Source organism: Carcharhinus amblyrhynchos, chromosome 11 (genome assembly GCF_965287045.1).
Source record: "Carcharhinus amblyrhynchos chromosome 11, sCarAmb.v2.hapA, whole genome shotgun sequence".
Taxonomy (NCBI): Eukaryota; Metazoa; Chordata; class Chondrichthyes; order Carcharhiniformes; family Carcharhinidae; genus Carcharhinus; species Carcharhinus amblyrhynchos.
This window is the reverse complement of record NC_137334.1, coordinates 50,285,584-50,297,134: the sequence shown is the minus strand read 5'-3', so window position 1 is coordinate 50,297,134 and position 11,551 is coordinate 50,285,584. Positions and strand designations below refer to the sequence as shown.

General features: G+C 43.1%; 2 protein-coding genes across 4 annotated transcripts in view; one reads left to right on the top strand and one right to left on the bottom strand.

Moving 5' to 3' along the window:
- Window positions 1-11,551, top strand: part of LOC145350204 (tetraspanin-6-like) — a 136,616-nt gene that overhangs the window by 19,201 nt on the left and 105,864 nt on the right. The window lies entirely within an intron of this gene.
- The window catches only part of LOC145350125 (myosin light chain kinase, smooth muscle-like), a 331,906-nt gene that overhangs the window by 269,204 nt on the left and 51,151 nt on the right, over window positions 1-11,551 (bottom strand). The gene's annotated exons all lie outside the window — the stretch shown is intronic.

Sequence of the window (11,551 nt, the reverse complement as noted above, 5' to 3'; positions counted from 1 at the left end):
CTGATGCTGTGAGGCAGCAGTGCTAACCATTATGCCACCGTGCTGCCCTTTAAGACACTTGTTAAAATCTGTCAATGTCTGTTTGATAATGTTCTGTGAAGAGGTGTGGGATTTTAAAAGTTTATTTATTAGTGTCACAAGTAGACTTACATTAGCACTGCAATGAAGTTACTATGAAAATCCCCTAGTTGCCACACTCTGGTGTCTGTTTGGGTACATTGAGGGAGAATTTAGCATGGCCAATACACCTGACCAGCACATCTTTCAGACTGTGGGAGGAAACTGGAGAACCCGGAGGAAACTCATGCAGACGCAGGGAGAAGGTGCAGACTCTGCACAGATAGTGACCCAAGCTGGGAATCACCTGCGTCCTTGACACAGTAACAGCTGTGCTAACCACTGTGCTGCCCTGTGTAAAAGGCTCTATACACATGTAGGTTATTGATCTGTCATTTAACAGATGCGAGTGTTTTTATGGCTGAATGATTTTTATCAATGAACTGCTCACAACCTCTCAGCAGCTGACTGTGCAGGTAGGGTGGGAAATGTAACCTGGTGGGTTAAGAAGAGGGGGAAAGAAATCCTGAAAGGGGCTGTCGAGGGCCATGCAGTCAGGGTGGTGATTTCTAGTTGCCAAAAGGAGCATGAATCATTTTGAAAAAATGTTCTTGTCAAGACTTTTGGTCTTTTAAGGACCTCGGTTTTTTTGGTTTTTCTACAACAATTCTTCAGCAGCACATGTAACAGCCTTTGGTATTTCAAAATTGCATTGAGCCTTATTGACATCATAGCATCCCAAATTGCCTTAACTGCTGAAGCTCTTTCCTGTTTGCATTGAGAACAGGCACAACATAATTCCTCACCAAAATAACTGTGGTCTGATCACCAGAGGGGAAGTACAATAAGTATGCATCCTCAGTTTCCAGCAATGCTATTACTCCGCTTGCAGTCATAAACATGAAAATTGCTTCCACAGCATCCTTCCTCATTGCAATTAAACTCATTATTGAAACAGAATTAGGTGAACATTAAAACAAGCAAGCTTTATTAATTCCTGATTATCAGATCTAGTGTTGGCAGTGAGGAATGACTAATACTGTAGCAGTCAGAATTAGAATCATAGAATCCCTGCAGTGCAGAAGGAGGCCATTTAGCCCATCCAGCCTGCAGCAACAACAATCTCACCCAAGCCCTATCCCCATAACTCCACATACTTACCTGCCACTAAGGGGCAATTTAGCATAGCCTATCAACCTAACCCGCACATTTTTGGACTGTGGAATGAAACCGGAGCACCCGGAGGAAATCCACGGACAACATACACACTCCACACAGACAGTGACCCGAGGCCGGAATTAAACCTTGGTCCCTGGCGCTATGAGGCAGCAGTGCTAATCACTGTGCCACCATGCTGCCCCATTCTATTGACTAATACAGTAGCTGTCAGAATTAAAGGCAGAGCGATGAGGCAGGATTTTCCCTTCAGGCTTCTGAACTCCACTGTAAGGCTCAGGGAAGGCAATGGCCTGGTGGCATTATCACCAGACTATTAATCCAGAAACTCAGCTAATGTTCTGGGGACGCGGGTTCGAATTCCCACCACGTCAGATGGTGAAATTTGAATTCAATAAAAAATATCTGGAATTAAGAGTACACTGATGACCATGAAACCATTGCCAATTGTTGGAAAAACCCATCTGATTCACCATTGTCCCTAAAGGAAGGAAATCTGCCATCCTTACCTGGTCTAGCCTACATGTGACTCCAGAGCCACAGAAATGTGGCTGACTCTCAACTGCTCTCCAGGAGCAACTAGTGATAGATAATAAATGCTGGCCAGCCAGTGACTCCCATGTCCCACAAATAAATAAAGAAAAGAATAGAATTGGAAGTCAGAAGCCTGCACCATTTGGGGAACAATCACTCATTGTGATTTTCCTTTCTCTGTCTACCAAATAACCGCCAGAGGGTGACGAGGTCTTTGGAGCTGGAGGGTCAACTGAACCCAGTTTGAAAGCAGCAGCAGGATGCAATGGAAGGGTGGTGAGGGAGAAGGTGCTTCAGAATGGAGATGCCCTCTCTCCAACCTTTTAAAAATGTATTCCAAAAAATGGCTTTGGCAGCCAAGCTACCGCTATGAGTTAGGGCTATTGCAGCACGCAGGCAGATAGGAAGGGCCTCTTGGCCCGATTGCAGCGCTCACATCCCAGAACGAGCACTGGGAGACCACTTCCAGATAGTTCAACTGACCCTGGTCACCCATGATTGCATGGGTGCGGGCAGGTAGCTCTGCTGCCTCTCATCCTGCTTGCAGAATACGGTCTAAGGGAGGGATGCAGTCAGAATAATAGCAAACAGGTATTGCCCACCTGCCTCCGAACTGAGCCCAATCAGGACCAAAAATCAGGTACCAAAAGAAAGCCAAGCCTGAATTTGCAACCTCAGCTGTGCTAAATCTTCTGTGATCTCGCCAAACCCAAAGTTATCCGCCCATTGGAATGTCAAATCAAAATGTTCTCGTGTTGCCAAACTGCAGTAATGTTGAACATCCAATGTGACTGAGGCACAGGATAGGCCCCACTATTACTGCATTACCCCCTCCAATTAATTGGTGCATCTTGCATGCATCTTCTTTACTATGCACAGCTTCAAAAATTGCAGAAAATATAAATACAAATAAGTAAAGGAAAACATGTAAAGGTCATTTGTTTACAGAAAAGTAAGATACTGCATTTGCTCCAAAATAAAAAAAATAAAAAAAACAAAAAAATCCTGGAACCACTCCACCTGTCAGGCAACATCTTTGCAGAGTGAAAATAAGGGTTAACATCTTGGGTCTTTTGTCAGAAACCAACTCAATGGCCTGAATTTTATGGATCTCACTTCCCGCCATCCAAAGATCCCCACTGACTTTATTGAAACCCTACCACTGACTCCAGGCAGGCGAGGTTCCCAGACTGGAAATCTCTGCTGGCCTCAAGCGGGGTTTTACGATGTTGCCCAAACGAGGCCACAACATCCTGTTTCAAGTTTCCACAGACATTTCATACTGGAATGAGCATCAAATGCTGTCGGAGGGATTTCAGCCCCTTGCTGGCCAGCAGCTCTCCATTCCCTTCAGCAACCGCACGGTAGTGGACAGAAGAAATGCAGGAGGACATTAGAGCCTAGGTCTGAGCACTGGAGAACCAGGTAAGATCAAAGGGCCCCAGGATGGAGGAGGAGGGGTAGGAAAGGCCTGAGCAGGACGCAAAGGGAGTGATCGGAGTCTCAGAAGGTTGGGGCTCAAGTGCCATTCCAGAGGCTTGAGCTTTCACTTCAGTGCAATATTGAGGGAATTCCACACAATCAGAGGTTGTGACCTCAGATGCAACATTAAACTGAGGTACTATCTACTCTTATAGGTGGGTATCAAAAAAAATCCCATGGCATTATTTCATAAAATCATTACCACACTGAAGGAAGCAATTTGCTACTTTGTATCTGTGCATCTATTTCAAGAGCACCTCAGCTAGTCGCACTGACCTGCACTTTGTTAGCCCTGCAAATGTTCCCTCTTCAGATAACTATGCACTTCCCTAATGATGCAATGATTGATTCTGCCTCCACCATACTTCCAAGAAGCACATTCCAAATCCTAGCCACTTGCTGCTGATGAAAAACATTTTTCCTCCTGTTGCCTTTGGTTCCCTCTGGTTCTCCAAACTTCTGTCAAGTGGAATAGTTTCACCCTATCTACTGTGTCCAGGCCCCTTGCGATTTTGAATACCTCTATTGAATCTCCTCTCAAATTTCTCTTCTTCAAAGAGAACAGCTCAGTTTTCCCAATCTATCCACTCACCTCAAGTCCCCATTCTTGGAACTATTCTCATAAATCTTTTCTGCATCCTTTGTGAGGCCTTCCTAAAGCCCAAGATTATTCACAATATCCAGTTGAGAAGAAAAGCGCAGGATTCTCCATGGTGCCCTCACCAATACCAGTTTGAACCCACAATCTTCTGATTCAGAGGTGAGAATATTGCCATTGAACCACAAATGAGAGCACAAGAACTTCATCGAATCCCTACAGTACAGAATGAGGCCATTCAGTCCATCGAGTCTGTACCAACCACAATCCCATCCAGGCTCTATTCCCGCAACCCTACATATTTATCCTGCTAATCCCCCTGACACTACAAGGGGGCAATTTAGCACGGCCAATCAACGTAACTCGCACTTCTTTGTACTGTGGGAGGAAGCCAGAGCATCTGGAGGAAACCCACGCAGACACGTGGAGTATCTGCAAACTCCACACAGAAAAATGACCTGAGGCTGGAATCGGTCCTGCGTCCCTGGTGCTGTGACGCAGCAGTGCCAATCACTGTACCAATGTGCTGACTTATTGCAGAGTTCTCAATTAGTTGAGGATCAGAATCCAGGAAGGAGGTGATTATGGAGGAGAATGCTTGTGGTCTAAATGGGTGAAGTTTCAGAAATTCCAACGTGCAACTCAAGTATTAGCGTGAGATCAAACAGAACCCTGAAGTTGTGTACTACCAGGTTTTGTCTCAAGGCACAGCCAGGAAAGTTGGTGGAGTCAGGTTCAATTGAAAGCCAAAAAAGAATAATTTGCATTCTGCTGATGTTTAACTTGAAAATATTCCAACTCATCTGGGACCTGATGTCAGACATACCATCGGTTAGTTCAGCAACAGCCCTTAAGTCAATGATGGGGGCAAAAAAGTAGTATCAGTGTATATTGGAAGTCAATCGCATGCTTTCAGGTGATGTCAATGGGAGACTTATAGGTGATGAGAACCAAGGGGGAAGAATATGGAAAAATGCTGGATCCCTTCTGGACATGGGAGGAGAAGATCCAGGAGATGTGATAATTGGATGGGACAATGAGGATTGGAGCCATGTTCTGGCACAAACACTTAATACAATTCAAATGATCATGATGACTTTTAAAGAATTTATTAGTCAAAAGTGGTCTTACATTAACATTGAAATGAAGATACTGTGAAAATCCCCTAGTCACCACACTCTGGTACCTGTTCGGGCACATTGAGGGAGAATTCAGCATGACTAATGTGCCTAACCAGCACATCTTTTGGACTGGAAGGAAACTGGAGCACCCAAAGGAAACCCATGCAGGCATGTAGAGAACTTGCAGACTCCACACAGACAATGACCCAAGCCAGGAATTGAACCCGGGTTCTTGGTGCTGTGAGGCAGCAGTGCTAACCATTGTGCCACCATGCCACTTGTATGGTTGGTGGTTCATTGATACTAAATGATGATAGAAGGGCATGCGAACAGTCTGTCCAATGCTGTTTTTAAAAGCAGCATTTCTTTGGAGGTATTTTAGACTCTCACTGAGTCGAATAAATCACTTCAGTCGTCATTTGCAAAGGGATTGTGTCATAGGTTATTTCTTTCTGAAGCTTGCACTTTCTATAGGTCCTAACCGTTGAAGAGTCAAGCCACGCTGCTTTGAAATGCATCTCAATTTGCTTTTCAGATGTGACCTCCACTCTATTGAGTAGAGACAATTGTGGTAGAAAGACAATGGAGCCTCGAAAGAAAGGAAACCCCAAACACGCATTTCCCTTTGAAGTTTCGATACAGACCAGTTGCAGCTACGTGAAGAACCAGCAGCATATTACTCTTAAGTGTTTGTCAATCACTTCCTTTCCAGCGTGAATGTCAATCAAACTACAAAAACCTAATCTCAGCTCCAAAAGGTGTCTTTTTAAGCAACCTAAAGAAGTGGGATTAATTCACTGCTTTCCCATTAAGCCAACCGAATAAATGAGAAATCGCTATGGAGATGTTTTCAGCGCTTTTCACCTTATTATTGCTTTCAATTATTTCAGTTTCTTTTCAGAGTTGAAGGAGCAACACTTCTTTTCACAAAACGCGAGTTATTTGATGCTGGTTCCTAAGGATACAGGAACATACATGGAAGATGCTTTTACTCTCGGTAGCTTTAAATGTTAAATAGAACCAGTCAAGTTTTGTCCAGACGAATTGAATACTCCTCATTGTGCAAGCAGATAAAGCCTACAGATTGAATTTAAAATCACTGCATCAGTTCTAATTATCAGAGTGAGTGAAAACAATCGATGTGGTGCAAAACATCACTGGAGGCTTAGAAATAATAACCATCCTTATTCTCAATTCACTCAAAGCTGGAAGAAAAAGAATCAATACAATGCTGCACAATTGTCTGAAGCCAGGGACCTCAACATAAATAGTTAAAATCAAACCATCTTTAAATTCCAGCTTGGCTACGCAATGCAGCTACTGATGTTTGACAGGAAATCCAGAAGCTTTGGAGAGTAGATAGAGCATCTGAACAAAGCATCCCTGCACTCATTCCAGCAGAAGACCAATTGCTAGAGGAATGTTTGCAACTGCTTACAGCTGGAAACCATTAACCAACTTTGCAACAATTTGTAGCTGGGAAAAACTACGATTGTATGCACGCATAATTATGTGTCATGCTGAATAATACGTTTTCCAAAAGTAATAAAATAATGCATTTTGAACATTAATTTTGACATGAATTAGCATGGAACATACTCTATTAAACATCACACTCAATTTACTGGATTTGGAGATCTCATCAGAAATGGGCGATTGGGTAACTCAGTCAGGTCACTTCACTTGGCAAAATGCACTCATTGGGTTAAATTTTCAGTCTGGGTTATTTTAATCCTGAACCTCAATTAAATACCAGCAATCCATTTAGGATGAGGGCACAGAGCAGCTGCCAGCAGGCTCGGATTGGCTGCCCATCAGCTAATACTTACAGTGCAGGAGTGGGAGTTTTTTTATATGATCTGACGAGAGAGAAAGGAGGCAAAAGGAGATGAAACCATGACTTCTCTTGTGAAGCCCAGAGGAGGGTTCCCACTCCTCCTGACATCTTAAAAGGAAGTGTTTTCCCTTAAATGAAAGGCCTCCCTCTCACCAATTGCTGACTCACTTCAGCCTGGCCGATCCCTGGCTCATGCTCCAGGTGAATTGTTACCCAGGTGCTATTATGGGAATAAAATCCTGATTTTCATAAATTCATGGATTCCCAACTCCTCTAGGTAGCCAACAAATTGCTTGTAAAATCTTGCAGGTTAAGGAAATACAGGGAATATGGAGACGAAGGTGGAATTGAGATAGAAGATCAGCCATAATCTTGTTAAATGGAGGAACAGACTCAAAGGGCTGAATGGCCTCTTCCAATTCCCATTCCTTATGTAAAATTGGAAAAGCTGCAAAGGGTTAAGTTCCATGTTTGTTTTAAACTGTTTTCCATTAAGAAGATAAGGTTAATATTTTAGATATTTCACTAACTTAAATTTGATAATCTATTATATGTCCTAAAATATCAAAAAGATGAATCATAGGCTGTTCAACCCCTCAAGGTTGCTACGCAATTCAATAATTGGTCAAGTTGTACCTCAAAGCCTTTTCCTTGTACAACAATTTATCTTTTATATAGCTTCTTTAACATAATGAAACATCCCAAGACACCTCACAGGAGCATTATAAAACCAAGTATGACAAAAAACCAAGTATGACATTGAGTCACGTGATGGGATATTTGGTCAGATGACCAAAAGCTTGAGCAAAAAAGTCATTTTTAATAAATGTCTTAAGGTAGGAGGCAGGGAGGTGTAAAGAGGCTATTCCAGGTCTCAGGGTTAAGGCAACTGAAGGAATGCTTACCACTGATGAAGTGATTATAATCGGGAATGCACAAGAGGCCAAAGTTAGGCAAGCGCAGATATCTCAGAGGGTTACGAGGTTGGAGGTGATTACTGCAATGTGGAGAGACAAGGCCAGAGAAGGATTAGGCAACAAAGAAAAGATACTCCTAGACTGGAAACCAATATATCTCTGAGCAGAGGGTGAGAGAGAAACAGGACTTGTTGCAAGTTGCAAGTTGTGGGGGAGGAGGTGTGGATTATGCAGGGAGGATTATGCAGCAGTGTTTTGCAAGGGGGGCATGTGGGGAGAGGGCCATAGGAAGGGTCCGGGGGTCTCATCAGGAGGGTCCTGATGCCCCGATGTTGGTGACCCATATTTTGATTTGATTTGATTTATGTCTTCACATGTATTAGTGTACAGTGAAAAGTATTATTTTTTGCACACGATACAGATAAAGCAAGATAGTTCTATTCAATAGTCTGATGGCAGCAGGGAAGAAGCAGGGAAGGTGACTAGTGGAGTGCCTCAGGGGTCGGTGCTGGAGCCTCAGCTATTTACCATTTATATAGATGATCTGGAGGAGGGAACCGAGTGTATGGTGTCGAAATTTGCTGATGACACCAAGATTGGTGGAAAGGCAAATTGTGCGGAGGGTGTGGAGAGTCTGCAGAAGGATGTAGATAGGCTGGGCGAATGGGCCAGGAACTGGCAAATGGAATTTAATGTTGGCAAGTGTGAGGTGGTCCACTTTGGTAGGAATAATGGTAGGAAGGATTATTACTTACATGGAGAAAAACTGCAGCAGGCGATGGTGCAGAGGGACCTCGGGGTCCTTGTGCATGAGTCGCAAAAACCCAGCTTGCAGGTGCAGCAGGTGGTCAGGAAGGCGAATGGGATGCTGGCCTTCATAGCGAGGGGGATTGAATATAAAAGTAGGGAGGTCTTGCTGCGGCTGTATAGGGCATTGGTGAGGCCGCAGCTGGAGTACTGTGTGCAGTTTTGGGCGCCGTACTTACGCAAGGATATTTTGGCCTTGGAGGGAGTGCAGAGGAGGTTTACTAGGCTGATACCGGAGTTGAGGGGGTTGAGCTATGAGGAGAGGCTGAATAAACTAGGCTTGTACTCGTTAGAGTTTAGAATAATGAGGGGAGATCTCATTGAGACGTATAAGATGATGAATGGGATGGAAAGGATAGAGGTGGAGAGACTCTTCCCGCTCAGAAAGGACAGTAGGACTAGGGGGCACAGCCTCAAGATAAAGGGGGGGTGGTTTAGAATGGAGTTGAGGAAGAACTTCTTCACTCAAAGGGTGGTGAATCTCTGGAATTCTCTGCCTGTTGAAGTGGTGGAGGCTACCTCGCTAAATATTTTTAAGAAGAGGTTGATGGGTTTTTGATAAGAGAGGGGATTAAGGGTTATGGGGAGAGGGCGGGAATGTGGAACTGAGCCACGACAGATCAGCCATGATCTTATTGAATGGCGGGGCAGGCTCGAAGGGCCAGATGGCCTACTCCTGCTCCTATTTCTTATGTTCTTATAAGCTGTTCTTGAGTCGGTTGGTACGCGTCCTCAGACTTTTGTACATTTTTCCTGATGGAAGAAGGTGGAAGAGAGTATTTCTGGGGTGCGTAGGGTTCTTAATTATGCAGGTTGTTTTTCTGAGGTAGCAGTAAGAGTAGATGGAGTCAATGGGTGGGAGGCTAGTTTGAGTGATGGACTGGGTTTTGATCATGACCCTTTGTAGTATTTTGCGGTCTTGGTCACAGCAGAAGCCATACGAAGCTGTGATACAACCAGAATGATGCATCTCTAAAGGCTGGTGAGAGACATAGTGGACATATCAAATTTCCTCAGACTTCTGAGAAAGTAGAGGCACTGATGAGCTTTCTTAACTATAGTGTCAGCATGGAAGAACCAGGATAGGTTGTTGGTGATCTGGCCACCTAAAAATTTGAAGCTCTTGACCATTTCTACTTCGTCCTCATTGATATGGACAGAAGCATGGCCTCCGCCAAGCTTCCTGAAGTCGATGACAATCTCCTTCATTTCGTTGACATTGAGGGAGAGATTATTGTTGTCACACCAGTTTATCACTTTCTCTATCTCTTTCCTGTACTCTGTGAGGGTGGGAGGGTGGAACTTGCCACATTCCTCTCCAACTGATGCAAATCACATGACTGTCAAAAAAACCTGACAGAGTGGTAAGGTTTCATTGCCCAAAAAACAGTTGCGAAATACACCTATTTTCAGACTTTTATAACACTTTTAGAATTTTTTGGGTAATATGGAGGCCAATGCCTTTGATGATGTCTCTGTGTGGACAACATGTGGATTGAGGAACAGGAGTGGACCCAGAATAGATCCTCACTATGAGCACGGAACAGGAAGAGATATTTTGGCCATGATTAGATAGATAAGAATGGAACCAATCAAAACTGTCCCACTCAGCAGGACAACAGTGGAGAAACATTGAGGAGGATGGTGTAGCCAACCATGTCAAAGTCTGCAGCCAGGAATATGTTTATTAAACACTCTCGACCGTGCTTTGGTTTTAGTTTTTTTTTGATTTTCGATAACATGTAATCAGACTACCTCCATTTGTGGGGAAGCACAAAACAAGAGGCAATCCATAGAAGATAGTCCACAATAAGTCAAAGAGGGAGTTCAGAAGAAACCCCTTTATCCAGAAGATGTAAGAATTTGGAATTCGCTACCATAGGAAATGGCTGTATACAATGGTATAGATGTATTTAAAGGGAGACTAGATAACTATATGAGGGAGAGCAGAATGGAGGATTTTGCTGACATAGATTTGGAAAAATGGAAGTTTAATCTCTGACATGGAGTTGACTGAATTGCCTGTTTCTATGTTGTATGTCCTATGTAATTCTATATATGTAATGAATAAATAATTTTTAAAGTGTTAAGACTAATTTTCACAATAGTAGTATAAGTTATAAAATGTAGTAAGTTAGTTGCATTATTTGTACATTGTAGGCAATCTATTTTGTTGACTATTAGCTGAAATAGATTGAATATTCTTAGATTGTTCTGACTGGCACATTCCAAGCGCCCACTGAATCTATAATCATAGTAGTTAAGAATATTAAGTACTAATTGAGTAACAAAGTGGCTCCAATTCAGTTCAAGTGATCTGATCAAAGATACTCAAACCTCAAGTCTTCATAGCACCCTCTATTCTTCCACTTAACATTAGCTAAATACAAACAAGAATATTAAAATCTATAGCAATTCTATGATTCTAACTCATTTTGCAGAATGTTAAACTCCCTCACATAATATAATTGTAAAGGAAGTACCCAGTAACAGGTGAACTGGGGATAAATCTCTTAATCCTACAACACCTTTACAGTATCTGTCTGGTAAAACAGCCCAAAATATGTTACATGAGTATTATCAAACAAAATTTAACACAAACTGCATAAAATTTGGTCAAAGAGGTAGGAGTATTTGAAAGGTGAGAAGAAGGTAAAGATATAGAGAGGTTTAGGGAGGGAATTCCTGAACCTACAGCCGAGATAGCCAACAGTTTTCTCCCAAAGTTGCTTCAGGTTCCTGATTGATGTACTATTTATAATCAACTCGTAGTCAATCTCATGAAAACTTCAACCCCTCACCCCTGCCCATTCCTATTGACCACCTGCTCACTGCCTCTCCCACAGGCTAACATTCTCCCTCTACCCTACTCTCACTCTTGCCACTTCCCTGCCCAACACCCCCATGCTTTGCTTCCCTGTTCATCTCTCTCTCTCCTTCCCTGTCTGACTCTCTCTCCGGCATGAAACGCAGAAGGGCAAAGGGTGATGGGGCATTGGTCGGCATGAGTTGGCAGAGTTTA